The 16,759-nt window shown below is 41.2% G+C and overlaps 1 long non-coding RNA gene across 1 annotated transcript in view; it reads left to right on the top strand.

Annotated features, from left to right (window-relative positions):
• Nucleotides 1–16,759, top strand: part of LOC134732038 (uncharacterized) — a 40,562-nt gene that overhangs the window by 8,757 nt on the left and 15,046 nt on the right. Inside the window, exon 2 of the long non-coding RNA XR_010114902.1 lies at nucleotides 14,314–14,435. This is a non-coding gene — a long non-coding RNA (uncharacterized lncRNA). The remainder of the gene's footprint in view (nucleotides 1–14,313; nucleotides 14,436–16,759) is intronic.

Below are 16,759 nucleotides of genomic sequence, written 5' to 3'. Positions count from 1 at the left end.
CTCTCCTGGATGAAGAAAAGATTTGGAAAGGAAAGGAGATTTTCTACAGAATGTAGATTTTCCCCACAAGAGACAGCTTTGCAGGGCCATTCCAAAATATGTCAAAGAAATGTATTTTGGGGTAAAATACTTGGATTTCTTTAAGGCCTTGCTATTTGTCATGTGATGGTATACTACAGTCAGTATATACAGTCAGGTTGAGATTTGGTATCTTCTACTAGAAGTGTCTGTTTTGTCAGTCTCAAGATCTCTGTTTTAATGTTAATGCTGGTCAGTTGAATTCTAATGGGAGAAATTAAGAGAAACCTAGAAACCTAAGAGGTTTCCTCATACCTTAAAAACAATCTACAAGCGATTCAGGGGGTGATGGGCTCTTGCTTTTCTATTATTTACTTACTCCTATTCACTACTTTTTTTATTTTCATTTTATGGCAGAAGGAGAAGGAGAAGGGGACAGAAGGAGAGAGGGAGAGAGGAAGGAGAGGGAGAGGGAAAGACAGGGAGAGAAGGAGAGAGGGAGAAAGGAAGAGAGGTAGGAGAGAGGGAGAGGAGAGGGAGAGAGGTAAGGAAAGGGAGGGAGGGTGAGGGAAGGCAAGAGAAGGTGGGAGTGAGCCAGAGAGAGAGAGAGAGAGCGTGCACACACAGACTTACTACATTGATAAAATTATATCCAAAGTTTCAAAATTTTTAGGGAATAAGCACAAAAAAACTATTATTTTTCACAGGATAGTAATGCTTGCAACCATATCATACAAATGTAGATTATTGTAGAGTCAAGATATTCCAAAAAATAGTAATATTAACATTCAATTTTACAGTTCAGAGAATAAGAGCAATTTATTTCAAAGATTGGATAAATTAGTGGGACTGGGTCTCCTGGAACATCAGATGAATGTTCATTTCAACACAAATATGATGGGAAACACTATGAAGGACATAACAGAAATAAAAGACAGTTATTAACCTCAAGACACTTGCTATCTTTTGGGAAAACAGGAAATAATACAAGGGAGTACAGCAGTATCAGGTATAGTCTTGAACTGAGTATTGTCAAGTGTCAACTTGCAACCACGTTCATAGGCTAGTTGAGGGTTCTTGGAAACTGCTCTTTGACAACAATAACACATGTGTGCACACACACATCCTAAGTGAAAGTAGCTTTTTTTTTTTTTTTTTTTTTTGAGACGGAGTCTTGCTCTGTCACCCAGGCTGGAGTGCAGTGGCGCGATCTCGGCTCACTGCAAGCTCCGCCTCCTGGGTTCACGCCATTCTCCTGCCTCAGCCTCTCTGAGTAGCTGGGACTACAGGCGCCCGCCACCACGCCCGGCTAATTTTTTTGTATTTTTGGTAGAGACGGGGTTTCACCGTGGTCTCGATCTCCTGACCTCGTGATCCGCCCGCCTCGGCCTCCCAAAGTGCTGGGATTACAAGCGTGAGCCACCGCGCCCGGCCTTTTTTTTTTTTTTTTGAGACCAGGTCTCACTCTGTCACCAGGCTGGAGTGCAGTGGCGCAATCTTGGCTCACTGCAACCTCTGCCTCCTGGATTCAAGCGATTCTCCCACCTCAGCCTCCCGAGTAGCAGGTGTGCGCCACCACGCCCAGCTAATTTTTGTGTTTTTAGTAGAGATGACGTTTCACCATATTGGCCAGGATGGTCTCAATCTCTTGACTTCATGATCTGCCTGCCTCAGTCTCCCAAAGTGTTGGGATTACAGGCATGAGCCACAGTGCCCAGCCAAAAGTAGCTTTTAATATGACTTTTCCTTTCTATCTTAAAAAGAAAATCAATAATACTTTCAAGTATGATATAGAGTGGACATGTCCTTTTTCTGTTGTATGTTCTCCAAGAGTCTTTTATATTATAGGTTTATAGAAAAGTCATATTATTTACAAAGGGAGACCTACATACACAAATGCATTTTATATAATGCTCAGCTTGAAAAAATTTTCTATATAATTTTTTAAAATTGTTATTTATTTATTTATTTATTCATTTATTTATATTTTTTGAGGTAGAGTCTCACTCTGTTGCCCAGGCTGGAGTACAGTAGTGGGATCACAGCTCACTGCAGTCTCAACCTCGTGGGCTCTATCCATCCTCCCACCTCAGCCTCCCAAGTAACTGGGATTACAGACCCACACCATCATGCCTGGCTAATTTTTGGATTTTTTTTTGTAGAAACAGGGTTTTGTCATGTTGCCCAGGCTGGTATCAAACTCCTGGGCTCAAGCAGTCCTCCTGTCTTGGCCTCCCAAAGTGCGAGGATTACAGGTATGAGCCACCACATCCAGCCCTTTGTATTTTTAGTCATTTTTAAAGAAGCATTGTTCTGGTTGGGCGCAGTGGCTCACGCCTGTAATCCCAGCACTTTGGGAGGCTGAGGAGGGCGGATCACGAGGTCAGGAGGTCAAGACCATCCTGGCTAACACGGTGAAACACCGTCTCTACTAAAAATACAAAAAATTAGTCGGGCGTGGTGGCGCATGCCTGTAGTCCTAGCTATTTGGGGTACTGAGGCAGGAGAATTTCTTGAACCCAGGAGGTGGAGGCTGCAGTGAGCCAACATCATGCCACTGGGCGACAGAGCAAGATTCTGTCTCAAAAAAAAAAAAAAAAGGCCAAGCGCGGTGGGTGACGCCTTTAATCCCAGCACTTTGGGAGGCTGAGGCGGGTGGATCACCTGAGGTCAGGATTTTGAGACCAGCCTGGCCAACATGGCGAAACCCTGTATCTACTAAAAAAAATACAAAAATTATGTGGATGTGGTGGTGGGCGCCTGTAGTCCCAGCTACTTGGGAGGCTGAGGCAGAAGAACTGCTTGAACCCAGGAGGTGGAGTTTGCAGTGAGCCAAGATGGCGCCATTGCACTCCAGCCTGGGTGACAGAGTGAAACTCCATCTCAAAAAATAAAAATAAATAAAAAATAAAAATTAAAAATTAAAAAGAGATACTGGCTTTTCCTAATTTTGTTTGTCATTTAAATCTCAACAGATTTTCAAATATGTTACTTTATGTACATATTCATCTTAATTCCTCTTATATATACTTGGAAAATGAATGCTAAAGTCATCTTTTATTCCTACTTCTATGTAGGGTTTTTTTTTTTTTTTTTTTGAGACGGAGTCTCGCTCTGTCACCCAGGCTGGAGTGCTGGAGTGCAGTGACGCTCAGCTCACTGCAAGCTCCGCCTCCCAGGTTCACGCCATTCTCCTGCCTCAGCCTCTCCGAGTAGCTGGGATTACAGGCGCCCGCCACCACACCCGGCTAATTTTTTATATTTTTAGTAGAGTTGGGGTTTCACCGTGGTCTCCATCTCCTGACCTCGTGATCCGCCCGCCTCGGCCTCCCAAAGTGCTGGGATTACAAGCATGAGCCACAGCGCCCGGCCAGTTTTTTTTTTCCTTTTAAGAGACATGGTCTTGCCCTGTCACTCAGGCTGGAGTGCAGTGGCTTGATCTCTGCTCACTGCAGCCTCAACCTCCCAGGCTCAAGCAATCCTCCTGCCTCAGCACCCTCCACCCCTAACCTCCAAAAGCCCAGCTAATTTTTGTGTTTTTTGTAGGGACGGGATTTTGCCATGTTGCTAACTAAGGCTGGTCTCAAACTCCTGAGCTCAGGCAATCCGCCTACCTTGGCCTCCCAAAGTGCTGGCATTACAGTCGTGAACAGCCTCGCTTGGCCTATGTAGGTTAATTAGATAAGAAATTTTAAAAAATCACCTGGGCCTGGTGGTGCCATGTACCTGTAATCCCAGCTACTCAGGAGGCCGAGGCACAAGAATTTCTTGAACTCAGAAGGCAGAGGTCACAGTGAGCTGAGATCGCGCCACTGCACTCCAGCCTGGGTGACAGAGTGAGACTCTGTCTCCGATAAAATACAATGAAATAAATTAAAAAATTAAAAAATCCAAATCTGGAAAAAACTTGGAGATACTTTAAGATAGACTACTTTGATATGTGCTTAAAGAAATACTCAGGGTTTATGGCAGGTTTGAAAAACTGAAGTATAAAACTTCCCTGAGATATCCAATAGCAGAGACAAAACCCATGTCTCTATGGACTCTCTGCCAATGCCATCTGTCAAAGCCACGGTGACAGTTTAATGTGTCAGAGGAACACACCCTGGGCCAAAAAGATGAGATACCTGGGTTCTGGTGGCAATGCCTTCAGTCTCTTCATCGGTTTTCTTCTCTTTGAAGAAAATGGAAGTAGTAACATCTGGCCTACCCATCTCTCAGGGTGTTGTGAAGACAAACTGCGATAAATAATTGCAAACATATTGGGCAAAACATGTAGAATGAATCAAAATTTTTAGATAACTTTCTAAGAAAAGAATTGATTTAAATGAAAATCGAATGTAATATAATAATGCAGCATTCTATCTACCCCAGATTGATACAAAAGTTCAGGGACATGAGGCTTTAGGAAGACTATAAGTTCTACATCCCTTTAAAAGAATTCTCACAGCAGTGATTCCAGCCATGTGAATTCTGTGAAATAACATCTGGCTGCCCACTCTATTGCTGGCAAAGTCTAAATAGCATAGAAAAAGAGGAATGATTTGGTGAAAAGACACTTAGAGTAGGCAGGAGATTACCGTTAGCAAATGGTTGTTTAAATTCTTTGTTTAAGAAAGTGTTCTGCCTAGAATTTAAGGATTTGTGGTAAGCTTACCAGAGTCCAGTCACCATCAAAGGCAATGATGGCAGAGAAACTCTGTCAGGCACCACATTAAGAGCCTGAGTTCTTCGCCTCACGACATTTGCCATGTTTTTTCTCTTACCCCCAACTTCATGTCTTTGTACCACCTCTTGTATATTTATTCTCCTATTCAAGACTCCTTTCTTTCCTAAAGCCTTCCTAGAACAAGTCCAACCTTCACATCAGCATATGCTTAAGAAATATATTATTCTTGGGAAAATTTCAGGGTATTTCCTGCTTTTGTCCATAATTCAGTGATATTGTACCTGTTTTTCTTGGCTAAAGGAAAGCAATGACTAAAATACTTTTAAACTACTGCTGCCTATACCTTTTTTAAAGAGGTCTTATTTTCTCATTGCTGGTAGTGGGAGCTTTTAAAAGGTCAAAATCCATATTATTATCCCAAAATATGTTTAGCTAAAAACTAAATGCTTAGTAGTAGAAAAATAGTCATATAAGTAGGCCGGGCACGGTGGCTCACGCCTGTAATCCCAGCACTTTGGGAGGCTGAGGCAGGCGTATCACAAGGTCAGGAGATCAAGACTATCCTGGCTAACATGGTGAAACCCCGTCTCTACTAAAAATACAAAAAATTAGCCGGGCGTGGTGGCGGGCGCCTGTGGTCCCAGCTACTCGGGAGGCTGAGGCAGGAGAATGGCATGAACCCGGGAGGCGGAGCTTGCAGTGAGCCAAGATCATGCCACTGCACTCCAGCCTGGGCGACAGAGCAAGACTGTCTCAAAAAAAAAAAAAAAAAAAAAGGTCATATAAATTACAACATATACACTTCAAGGAGTTCTATGTAGGTATAAATAACAATGCTTACATAGTTTCTAAAAGCAAGGCAAGAGCTTGTTACAAAGTTAGATTTCTAAGTATTAAAAGTTGTATCACCTGGAGCAAGATGGCCAAACCCAAAACCCATCTCTAAAAAAAAATACAAAAATTATCTGGGCATGGTGGCATCTGCCTGTAGTCCCAGCTACTCTGGAGGCTGAGGTGGGAGGATCCCTTGAACCCGGGAGGCAGTGAGCCTGATTGTGCCACTGCACTCCAGCCTGAGTGACAGAGTGAGTGAGACTCTGTCTCAAGGAAAAAAAAAAAGTTGTGAATACAATACAGTCCCAACTATATAAAGATCTTAATAGCAGAATTGACAAAATAATTAATAATTTTTATTTTTGGGTTAACTATAGTTTTTTTCCTTATGCTTTCCTGTATTTCTCAAAATTACATCATGTGCATGTTCATTTGTATTAGAATATAGTCTGTGTGTGTGTGTGTTCAGCAAGATATTAAGTAAATTGTTTTCAGATTGGTTAATAAGAAAAAAACAGTCAGGCGTGGTGGCTCGCACCAGTAATCCCTGCACTTTGGGAGGCCAAGGCAGGCAGATTATTTTAACTCAGGAGTTCGAAACCAGACTGGGTAACATGGCAAAACCCCATCTCTCCAAAAAAAAAAAAAAAAAGAAAAATTAGCTGGGTGTTGTGGTGTGCACCTATAGTCCCAACTGCTTGGGAGGCTGAGGCTGGAGGACTGCTTGAGCCTGGGAGGTCAGGGCTACAGTGTGCCATGATCACGCCACTACACTCTAGTCCGGGCAACTGAGCAAGACCCTGTCTCTAAAAAAAAAAAAAAAGGAAAGAATAAAAACACATAAAATCTCAATAATAATGATAAAAAATATATAATATTCTGTGAGGAACTGGTGTAGAACCAATGAGTTCACTCCAGACCACTCAAGTTTAAGTTAAACCAGAGCTCAGCCTATTAGTCTACAAAGTAGGAAGTGGTGAGCTGACTCTAGCTCTGTGGTTAACTTCATTTAACCTCAGCCACTATAGGCATAGATCCCTTGAAAGCCCCCCCACGATTGGCCCACCCCTTCATCCTTCACTATCTCTTCCCTTTCCCACTTCCTATTTTACTTCTACAGTTCCTTGATGGCCTAAATCAATGGACAGAAAGGGAGGGAAAAAAATGAGGCAGGTCAAACTTAAAGGCATAGGAAAGATTCTCTTTTCCTTACTTCTATCTCTGCAGGCAGGAGAGGTCTTTTGGACAAGTTCTGAGAAATCGAACTATTTCATGTGGCTGGGAACTCAACTACCTTAGCCAATGGAGCTTATGACCCAGTTGTGGGAGTGGAGTTGAGTTCTCTTTTATTTCTTTAAGTGATTTTTAAAAAGGCACTGGAGCATGTAACCACTTCTTTTTCTTTTTTTTTTTTTTTTGAACAACTAAAATTTTATGATAATAATAAATATCACCTCTAATATTTTGGGAACCTGATCAAGGCCTGAAGCAGTTTTTCTGGCCTAGGATTGTTGTACTATCATATTCAATATAGGTTTATTGGTGAAGGCTAGCTAGGGACACAGGGCATATTTGGAGGCCCTCATAAAATCTCTATTAGCTCCTAAAGGACACTCCGAATTTTTTTTTTTAATGACATTTTGTGATGTAAACAATAATTTCTCAATCTTATTTTAAATGTTGGAGAGGAAAACTGTCTCTAGCCTTTGCTGTTTATTTTGTAACATACAATTTGTGCCATTATAAGACAGGCCCCCTAAGTACTACTTGCAGAGAAGGAAAATAAATATTTGCAAGCTTGGAAAGAACAACAATAACAGATGCATGTCCAGGGTATAGGTCTTCCCGGGGCTCCGCAAAGGCTGGCAGACGAAGTCTTGACATAAGTTTCTAGGCAAGGTGGGGAAAGAAGGAGATAGACCCAAGCAGAAAAGATCATGTTCAAAGGCATTACTGTGTGAAAGAGAACCTTCAGGAAAATGCAGTCTGCTTAATTGAAAATAGGTGAAGACAAGGCTAGAGAAGCAGGCTTCAGCTACATCACAGGCTAAGGAATTTGACTCTATTGTAGACCAAGAGTATCAAAGTGACCTCAGAAAGTTTTCCCAGGCCAGTGCAGCTGTTTTAAAATAATTTTTGATTTGAGTAACTTTAGGTAGGATAGATCTTCTCCAGGTCCATACAACTTCTTTCTTGGCCATATTAAACCCCATGGCTTCACACATTTGAGTGCCTGGTAGTGAAGGCGTATGAGATCTTCTCAAGAATACGCTGGGTAGATAACGGAGAACCATGGAAAGACTGGCATAGGCCAGAGGCATGATCAGATTTGCAATGTAGAGAGATCATTCAGGCAGTGAGGTGGAAATTAGATTTTGTGACAGTTGGCAGCACAACAAGAAGGAAGGGCTAGTCAGAAAGATATTAGGATGATAGTGTCCTAACTAGGACCTGGAACTAATCATATGTGGAAGATGAAGGAGGAGGTCTAAAGGGCTTCTAAGTTCTGGCTCTTGTAAAGGGGTCACTGGTTATTATACACCCATCAGCCTGTGTTATACACTGGTTGTTATATGTCTTTGCAAAAGACATAGCAGGTTGGAGGCAAGGAAGGGAAGTTGACTTCAGTTCAGGGATGTTAGACCAGTTAATTCTGATGGCCCTGTGGGACGTTTTTGTCTAGCTATCCAGTAGGCTAGAGATACAGATCCATGGACATTTGTCTTCCTCTCTGCACCAGATCCAGGCCAGGTTGTTGGAGGTGAGTTTCTTTTGGCACTGTTAGTCCATTGGCTTCTTTGGCTATATCCCAAGGAAAAGCTAGATTTCAGTTCTCACTTATTCCCACTTACTTCAGTTCTCAATTTGTATCCATCCTGCAGGAGTTTATTATTATTATTATTATTTTGAGATGGAGTCTCGCTCTGTCACCCAGGCTGGAGTGCAGTGGCACGATCTTGGCTCACTGCAACCTCTGCCTCCCAGGTTCAAACCATTCTTCCACCTCAGCCTCCCGAGTAGCTGGGATTACAGTCCCACGCCACCATGACTGGCTAATTTTTGTATTTTTAGTAGAGATGGCATTTTGCCATGTTGCCCGGGCTGGTCTCAAACTCCTGACCTCAAGTGATCCTCCCACCTTGGTCCCCCAAAGTGCTGGTATTACAGATGTGAGCCACCATGCTGGGCCGCATCCTGCAGGAGTTTAGAGAACTGTAATGGTGTTTCATCTGCTTGTTACTATTCCTCCTCTCTCCCATCCTTCAACCAACTGCCCATAGTTGTTTGCACTATTATTGTTAGGAGGTAATTGTGCCTGCATCATTAACCACCCAGCAGCCTGTGCTGAGATCTGTGGGCTGCATGTGAACATGAGCTGCCATCAGCATGAGGTGGCAGACACCCAGTCTTGGCTGTGAGCACACCTGGCACAGAAGGCTTCTCTGTCACATGAAGACCAGCTGACTTATCTGTAATAAGGCTGCTGGAGGTGGTGGAGCTCAGACCAGGCTGCTTGTGGGTTTGGAACTAATGGCAAAACCATTCTTAGAAGCTTGGCAGGACACATGCAAAGAAACAGCTACTTCTCAGCCCATAAAGCATTTGCGTTACCTTCAGGAATTTGAAGCTTTTTACTCTGGACCTGAGAGGGGTTCGGGCACCAGAAATAAAATCTACTTCAAGCATGCCTCTAAATGATAAAATTCTTGATTTAACTTTGGCATTTTGAGCTGTTTGAAACAGTAAAACAAATGGCCAGGAAGTGCATATGGTGAAAGACCTCCACAAGGGGTGGGACGCCATTGGTATCCTTCTAAGGAATTTCAAGGAAGTCCGTGATGCACTGGGTAATCTGCACAGTACCCTTTAATGTGGTGTTAAGAAATATTCAGATTAAGAGCAAGAGAGGCTCACTGAAACACATTTGGATACATTTGCATTTTGTGTTTAATTGTTATGATTAAATTATTACAACATTTGTTGAGACAAGTGAGGAAAAAAAAGAGCTTAAAAATGCCCACAATCCCACTACCTCTAAATCCTTTCTGCTATAGTTTGAATGTGTTCCCCAAAGTCCACGGGTTAGAAACCTGATGGTGATGGGGCCTAATGGGAGGAGTTTAGTCATGGGGGTGGATCCATCACAAACAGATTAATGCCATTATTACATTATTGCAGGAATGGGTCCCTTATAAAAGGATGAGTTTGGCCTCCTCTTGCTGTCTTGCTCATTCTCCCTCTCTCTCCCTACGCCCCTTCTCTCTCTATCACTTTTCTGCCATGTGATGCCTTTTGCTGTGTTATGATGCAGCAAGAAGATCTTTGCCAGATACTGGCAGAACTGTGAGCCAATACATTTCTGTTTATTGTAAATTACCCAGTCTGTGATATTCTGTTGTAGTAGCACAGAATGGACTAAGACAGTCTCCAAATCCTTTTCTGTCTGTACAAATAGAAACCATTGTTTTTATTATAAACTTAAGATGTTGTACATTTGAGGATTTTGTTTCTTATTAAAATTGAAGTATCACTCACATGAAATGAAATGTATAGATGCTAAGTGACCATTTTGATGAATTCTGACAATTGTCCACCTACTCTGTACTTCCCACCCCCCCACAAGCCATATGGCAAGAATATCATCTTAGAGCATTTCCATCACTCCAGAAAGTTCCCTTACTTCTTTCCAAATCAGCCTCTGCTCTACCCACTTTCCCTCCACCATTGTTTGGATTTCTATCACTGCAGATTGGCTTTGCCTGATCTTGACCTTCATATAAATAGAAACATACAGTTACATAGAGTTTTGTAACCTGTTTTTTAAATCTAGTAACCTGTGTGAGCAATTCCCATTTCAATAATATTTATCCACAGCATCACTTTCAATGGAAAAATAATACTGCTTTTGATGCATGCACTGTACCACATTTGTTTATGTAACCAGTTCCTATTGATGGAAATTCTGATTTCCTTTATTCTCTCCCTCCCCCTTTAACCTTCCTTCCTTCCATCTTATTACAAACAACCCTGTTATTAATATCATTATAGGTAAGCCTTTGCACATAAAGCTTAATTGTTTTTGTAGTTTACATTCGTAGAAGTGAAATTGCTATGTCCAAAAAATGCACTTTTTTTTTTTCTTTGAGATGGAATTTCACTCTGTCACCCAGGCTGGAGTGCAGGGTGTTTAAATGAAAGAAGGGGAGGCCAGGCACAGTCCAGGTAGCTCACGCCTGTAATTCCAGCACTTTGGGAGGCCCAGGAAGGTGGGTCACTTGAGCTCACAACTTTGAGACCAGCCTAGGTGACATGATGAAACCCCATCTGTACAAAAAATACAAAAATCAGAAGGGCATAGTGGTGCGTATTGGTAGTCCTAGCTACTCAGGAGGCTGAGGTGGGAGGATGGCTTGAGCCTCGGGGGTTGAGGTTGCAGTGAGTTGAGACGGGGCACCACTGCTCTCCAGCCTGGGCAACAGAGCCAGACCTTGTCTCAAAAATAAAATAGAATAAAATAAAAGACATAAAAATAATAATAATAAAAACATTGGGGGAGTGTATTCAAAATGCAACTTGAATCTATGCTCCAGGATTGGGGTAAGGGGTCAGTTGGAAGGCACAGGGCAAGGTTGTAACATCTTTCCAATCATTTAATGTAGAAATCATCCCAGATTTTTGCTAGTATCTGCTAGTAAGACATATATTACTAATACACATATGTGTGTGTATACATATATGTAGTATATTTATAGTATATACATATATTACCTGTATATGTGTGTTTGTTTATACACAAACACATATATACTAGTAATATACAGTATACATTATATAGTAATATAATGTATACACACAGATATACTAGTAATATATGTATATACTATATATACACACTATATATAATATATAAACTAGTAATATATTTATACACATGTATTTTAAATTCAGACAACCTCTCTTGGTATTATTCTCCTAGACATGTGTTATTCACAGAAATGTGTTACAGTATCTGTTTTTTGTCTTTTGGAGCTAAATTTTATCTCTTATTTGCTTATTTTCAGACAGAGTCTTGCTCTGTCACCCAGGCTGGAGTGCAGTGGCATGATCATGGCTCACTTCGTCCTTAATCTCCTGGGTTCAAGCAATCCTCTCCCCTCAGCCCCCGAGTACCTGAAACTACAGGCGCATGCCACTGTGCCCAGCTAATATGAAATGTTTTTACTTGTAGAAATGGAGTCTTGCTTCCCAGCACTTTGGGAGGCCGAGACAGGCGGATCATCTGAGGTTGGGAGTTCGAGACCAGCCTGACCAACATAGAGAAACCCCATCTCTACTAAAAAAAAAAAATACAAAATTAGCCGGGCGTGGTGGCACATGCCTGTAATCCCAGCTACTAGGGAGGCTGAGGCAGGAGAATCACTTGAACCCGGGAGGCGGAGGTTGCGGTGAGCTGAGATTGCCCCATTGCACTCCAGCCTGGGCAACAAGGGCGAAACTCCATCTCAAAAAAAAAAAAAGAAATAGAGTCTTGCTATGTTGCCCAGGCTGGTCTTGAACTCCTGGCTTCAAATGATCCTTCCACCTTGGCCTCCCAAAGTGCAGAGATTACAGATATAAGCCACTGCACCCAGCCTTGGAGCCAAATTTTAATTGTTTATGAGTTATATTTTAAATATAAGAGATTGCTATTTTAAGAAATGAAAAGAATTTTAGTATTTATTTATTTATTTATTTATTTATTTATTTATTTATTTATTTTGAGACAGTGTCTCACTCTGTCACCCAGGCTGGAGTGCAGTGACGTGATCACAACTCACTGTAGCCTTGACCTCTTGAGAGGTCTCGCCCAGGAGTTCAAGACTAGCCTAGGCAATATCGTGAGACTCTGTCTCTACAAAAATTAGAAAAACTTAGCCAGGTGTGCTGGCTTGCGCCTGTAGTTCCATCCACTCTGTGGGAGGATTACCTGGGCTTGGGAGGTTGAGGTTGCAGTGAGCTGTGATTTCACCTCTGCACTCCAGCCTCAGCAACAGAGCAAGACCCGGTCTCAAAATAAATCAATAAATACATAAAATAAGTCAATAAATTACCCAATCTGTGATATTCTCTTATAGCGGCAAGAAAAACAAAGACAGTCTGGTAGATGTATGATTTGGTATTTTTAGGTTTACACCTGTAAAATATAGTAGATTTTTTTTTCTTATTCTAAAATAATATATTAGTAGTAGTTAAGTAAAAGCAAAAAGATGCCATAGTTTCCATTTTTCCTGCTTTAGAATGGTCACAGTAGGCTCAGTGAAAATTTCTAGAAAGACATAAACACCTTATTGAATCTTTCTTAATATTGTCTAAGTTTTTAAGCTTTTTCACAGAAAGATCAAGACGAAAGCAAGATTATTATTTAGTTTGCATTTATGGGGAGAGGTAATTTCTTGTTCTAAAGGAGTTAATAACGGGGTTTAGTGGTATGAGGCTCTAAGCAAAAGCATTTTTAAAATCAGAAGTAGCCTGATGGGAGAACAATGCACATCATTAGATGCAATTGCTGCATAAATGGTCTTTTTGTTTTAGAGAGTACAGTTTACAGTTTATAGTAATTGAAAAAAAAAACCCATGTGTCATTTTCACTGCTCCATTTGTTTGCTTTCTATGTAATTGAATTTCACACAAAGGAAAGAATAAAAACTATTTTCAGGTGCACTACTGTATATTTTACAGAGTCTTGAATTAATTTAGAGCCTAATTCTCGTTAAGTGTTCTCCAGTGGGTATATTTTAGTATTTTTTTTAATGAGATTCAAAGAAGGAGAATGACATCTCTTTTGAAACCAACCTCTGATTTGATTGAATGTTACATCGTTTAAAATGGCAAAAATTGGCTTTCAATCACATTTTGGGTTTATTTCTAGCCAGTTGCCAAAGCAAGCCTTATTGAAATTAGGAGACATAATTATATCTCACATTTCCTAGGGCTGTTTTTTCAAAACCATAAAAACACATATATTGCAGTCTGCCACACAAACTTATACAAGCAACATATGTGGTGCAGTTTTCAGTCTTGCTGCATTTTCTTGTGTCATTTGGTCAGTGTTTGGTTGTTTTTTATTTGTGTGAAATGAATTTGGGGAAAAGTCAGTGTGTCCTCATTTTGAAGCATCAAACCTTTGATGCTGTATAAATTTATGAATGGTGCATGGAGGTGGAATGTGGGAGTAAATGGGTACTATAAAGACTTAGCTAAGCCAGGCACAGTGGCTCATGCCTGTAATCCCAGCACTTTGGGAGGCTGAGGCGAGCGGATTGGTTGAGATGAAGAGTTTGAGACCAGCCTGGTCAACATGGTGAAACCCTGTCTCTACTAAAAATACAAAAGTTAGCTGGGCCTGGTGGCATGTGCCTGTAATCCCAGCTACTCAGGAGCCTGAGGCACAAGGATCACTTGAATCTGGGAGGTGGAGTTTGCAATGAGCTGAGATCATGCCACTGTACTCCTGCCTGGGTGACCAGAGTGAGACTCCATCTCAAAAAAAAAGATTTAGCTAAAGTAACATTCAAAGGATCTAGGGGAAAGACAAGGAAAATACTTGGCATGGAGTTTAACCGTAAACCCATAGATATGGGGGAACAGAACCATTTGCTTTTAAGCTTAATTGGTTGTTTTAGTTTTATTTTTTGACTGTCAACTTATTTATTTTTATTATTATTTAAAAATTTTTAATTTTTATGGGTACGTAGTAGATATATGTATTTATGGGGTACATGAGATTTTGTTTGTTTTGTTTTGTTTTTCAGATGGAGTCTCGCTCTGTTGCCCAGGCTAGAGTGCAGTGGCACAATCTCAGCTCACTGCAGCCTCCACCTCCCGGGTTCAAGTGATTCCCCTGCCTCAGCCTCCTGAGTAGCTGGAATTACAGGTGTGTGCCACCACATGCACCTCATACCCACCTCATTTTTGTATTCTTAGTAGAAACGGGGTTTCACCATATTGGCCAGGCTGGTCTCAAACTCCCGACCTCAAGTGATCTGCCCACCTCGGCCTCCCAAAGTGCCAGGATTATAGGCGTGAGCCACCACACCTGGCCAAGGGTACATGAGATATTTTGATACAGACATACAAAATCCAATAATCACATCAAAGTAAATGGGGTATCCATCACCTCAAGCATTTATCATTTCTTTTTTTTTTTTTTTTTTTTTTGAGATGGAGTCTCTTTCTGTCGCCCAGGCTGAAGTGCAGTGGTGTGATCTCAGTTCACTGCAACCTCTGCCTCTCGGGTTCAAGCAATTCTTCTACCTCAGCCTCCCGCATAGCTGGGACTACAGGCACGTGCCACCACGCCTGGCTAATTTTTGTATTTTTTGTAGAAACGGGGTTTCACCGTATTGGCCAGGCTGGTCTCAAACTCCTGACTTCGTGATCCACCTGTCTTGGCCTCCCAAAGTGCTGGGATTGCAGGCATGAGCCACCACACCTGGCCTATGGGTTCCCTTTTTTATCTATATCTTTGCCAGCGTTCATTATTGCCTGTGTTTTGGATAAAAACCATTTTAACTGGGTTGGTCATTTTAATGTTTGCAATTTGGGGGCTACTACCTAAAACCAACCAAGAGAAAAAGAAATACTTAAAAGGCATTTTCTGATCATAGATCTCTGAGTCTCATTATATTAGCTTTTAATGATCAGAAAGTGATTCTGTGAAGATTCAAACTCATGTCAGCCACTGGGAAAAAGGGTCTAGTGTAGTTATATGAGCAAGGTGGATTAGAGGAAAAGGAAACAGTATTTCTTGGGGAAAATGGACTTAAAAAGGTGTAAATTACAGAGAAGTGTGTACATTTGTTCGTTCATTCATTCATTCATTCATTCATTCAACAACTATTGGACATCTACTCTGTGCCAGGCACCTTGCTTAATGCTGGACTGTGATAAGTCTACAAGAATGTCACTGTCAACGGAATATATCTTAGTATATGACTACATATTTTACAGATCCCATTTCATTCCATTTTAATATGAATGTACTATGCACACAATTTAGTTTGATTTGGATGCAATTAGGAATCATCATTATTTTATTCAATAGGGCAAATGTGTATGAGCTTATAATTTTGGTCTATAATGAAAGAACAATATGTTTAGCTTTTATTTCAAGAGTACTGTGTGTGATGATTGTAAAATGCAAATCTAATTTCCCATTCAAGGGGTATACATCTTATAATTCCAAAATTGGGTATTCTTATAAGAAAACTGGTCCTGCTAGGCACGGTGGCTCACGCCTGTAATCCCAGCACTTTGGGAGGCTGAGGCGGGTGGATCACCTGAGGTCAGGAGTTCGCGACCAGCCTGGCCAAGATGGTGAAACCTCATCTCTACTAAAAATACAAAAAAATTAGCCAGGCATGGTGGCGGGTGCCAGTAATCTCAGCTACTCATGCGGCTGAGGCATAGAATTGCTTGAACCCAGGAGGTGGAGGTTGCAATGAGCCAAGATTGCGCCACTGCACTCAAGCCTGGGCGACAGAGCGAGACTCTGTCTCAAAAAAAGAAAAAAGAAAACTGGTTCTAAGAGAGAAAAATCTCTCTCAGAAGAGCTCATGAATGAGTAAATGGGGATTTAATATCATCCAACCTAACATTAAGATTCAGACTTTAAAAATAGCCTCATAGGCCCAGGCACAATGGCTCATGCCTATAATCCCAGCATTTTGGGAGGCCATGTCAGGCAGATCACTTGAGTCCAGGAGTTCAAGCCTAGCTTAGGAAATGTAGGGAAACTCCATCTCTTTAAAAAAAAAAAAAAAAAAAAAAAAAGAAGCCTCATAGTTGTTATTGAGATCATTTTACTCTAGAATATTGTGTTCAACAGTCTTAGTATAAATGCCTACAATGTACATATAGAGTTTCCACTGACTGCATTTTATTTTGTGCGGAGATTTTATTAGTAGAACTTGTGTTGGCTCATTGAAATCTGTAGAAAATATGAAAACTGTAGCAGCACAACTGACGTTACTGACTTTTTTTGGTAAAATGAATATTCCAAGATCCTGGTGTATAACTTCATGTGTGCATGTAACTAATATGGCCTTGCTAGATGTATAACTAGTAAAAGAAAGAAAAGTGACTGCTCGTCCTCTAAAATAATTCTTAAGATTCCTCCCTAGTGGTCTAGTGGCTAGGAACCTCCCCACCCACCCCCCCCCCCAAAAAAAAAGGCTGGGCATGGTGGCTCACACCTGT

Source organism: Symphalangus syndactylus, chromosome 13, assembly GCF_028878055.3.
Source record: "Symphalangus syndactylus isolate Jambi chromosome 13, NHGRI_mSymSyn1-v2.1_pri, whole genome shotgun sequence".
In the NCBI taxonomy this organism is placed as follows: Eukaryota; Metazoa; Chordata; class Mammalia; order Primates; family Hylobatidae; genus Symphalangus; species Symphalangus syndactylus.
Note: the sequence above shows the minus strand (reverse complement) of the source record. Positions and strands in the feature narration are given on the sequence as shown.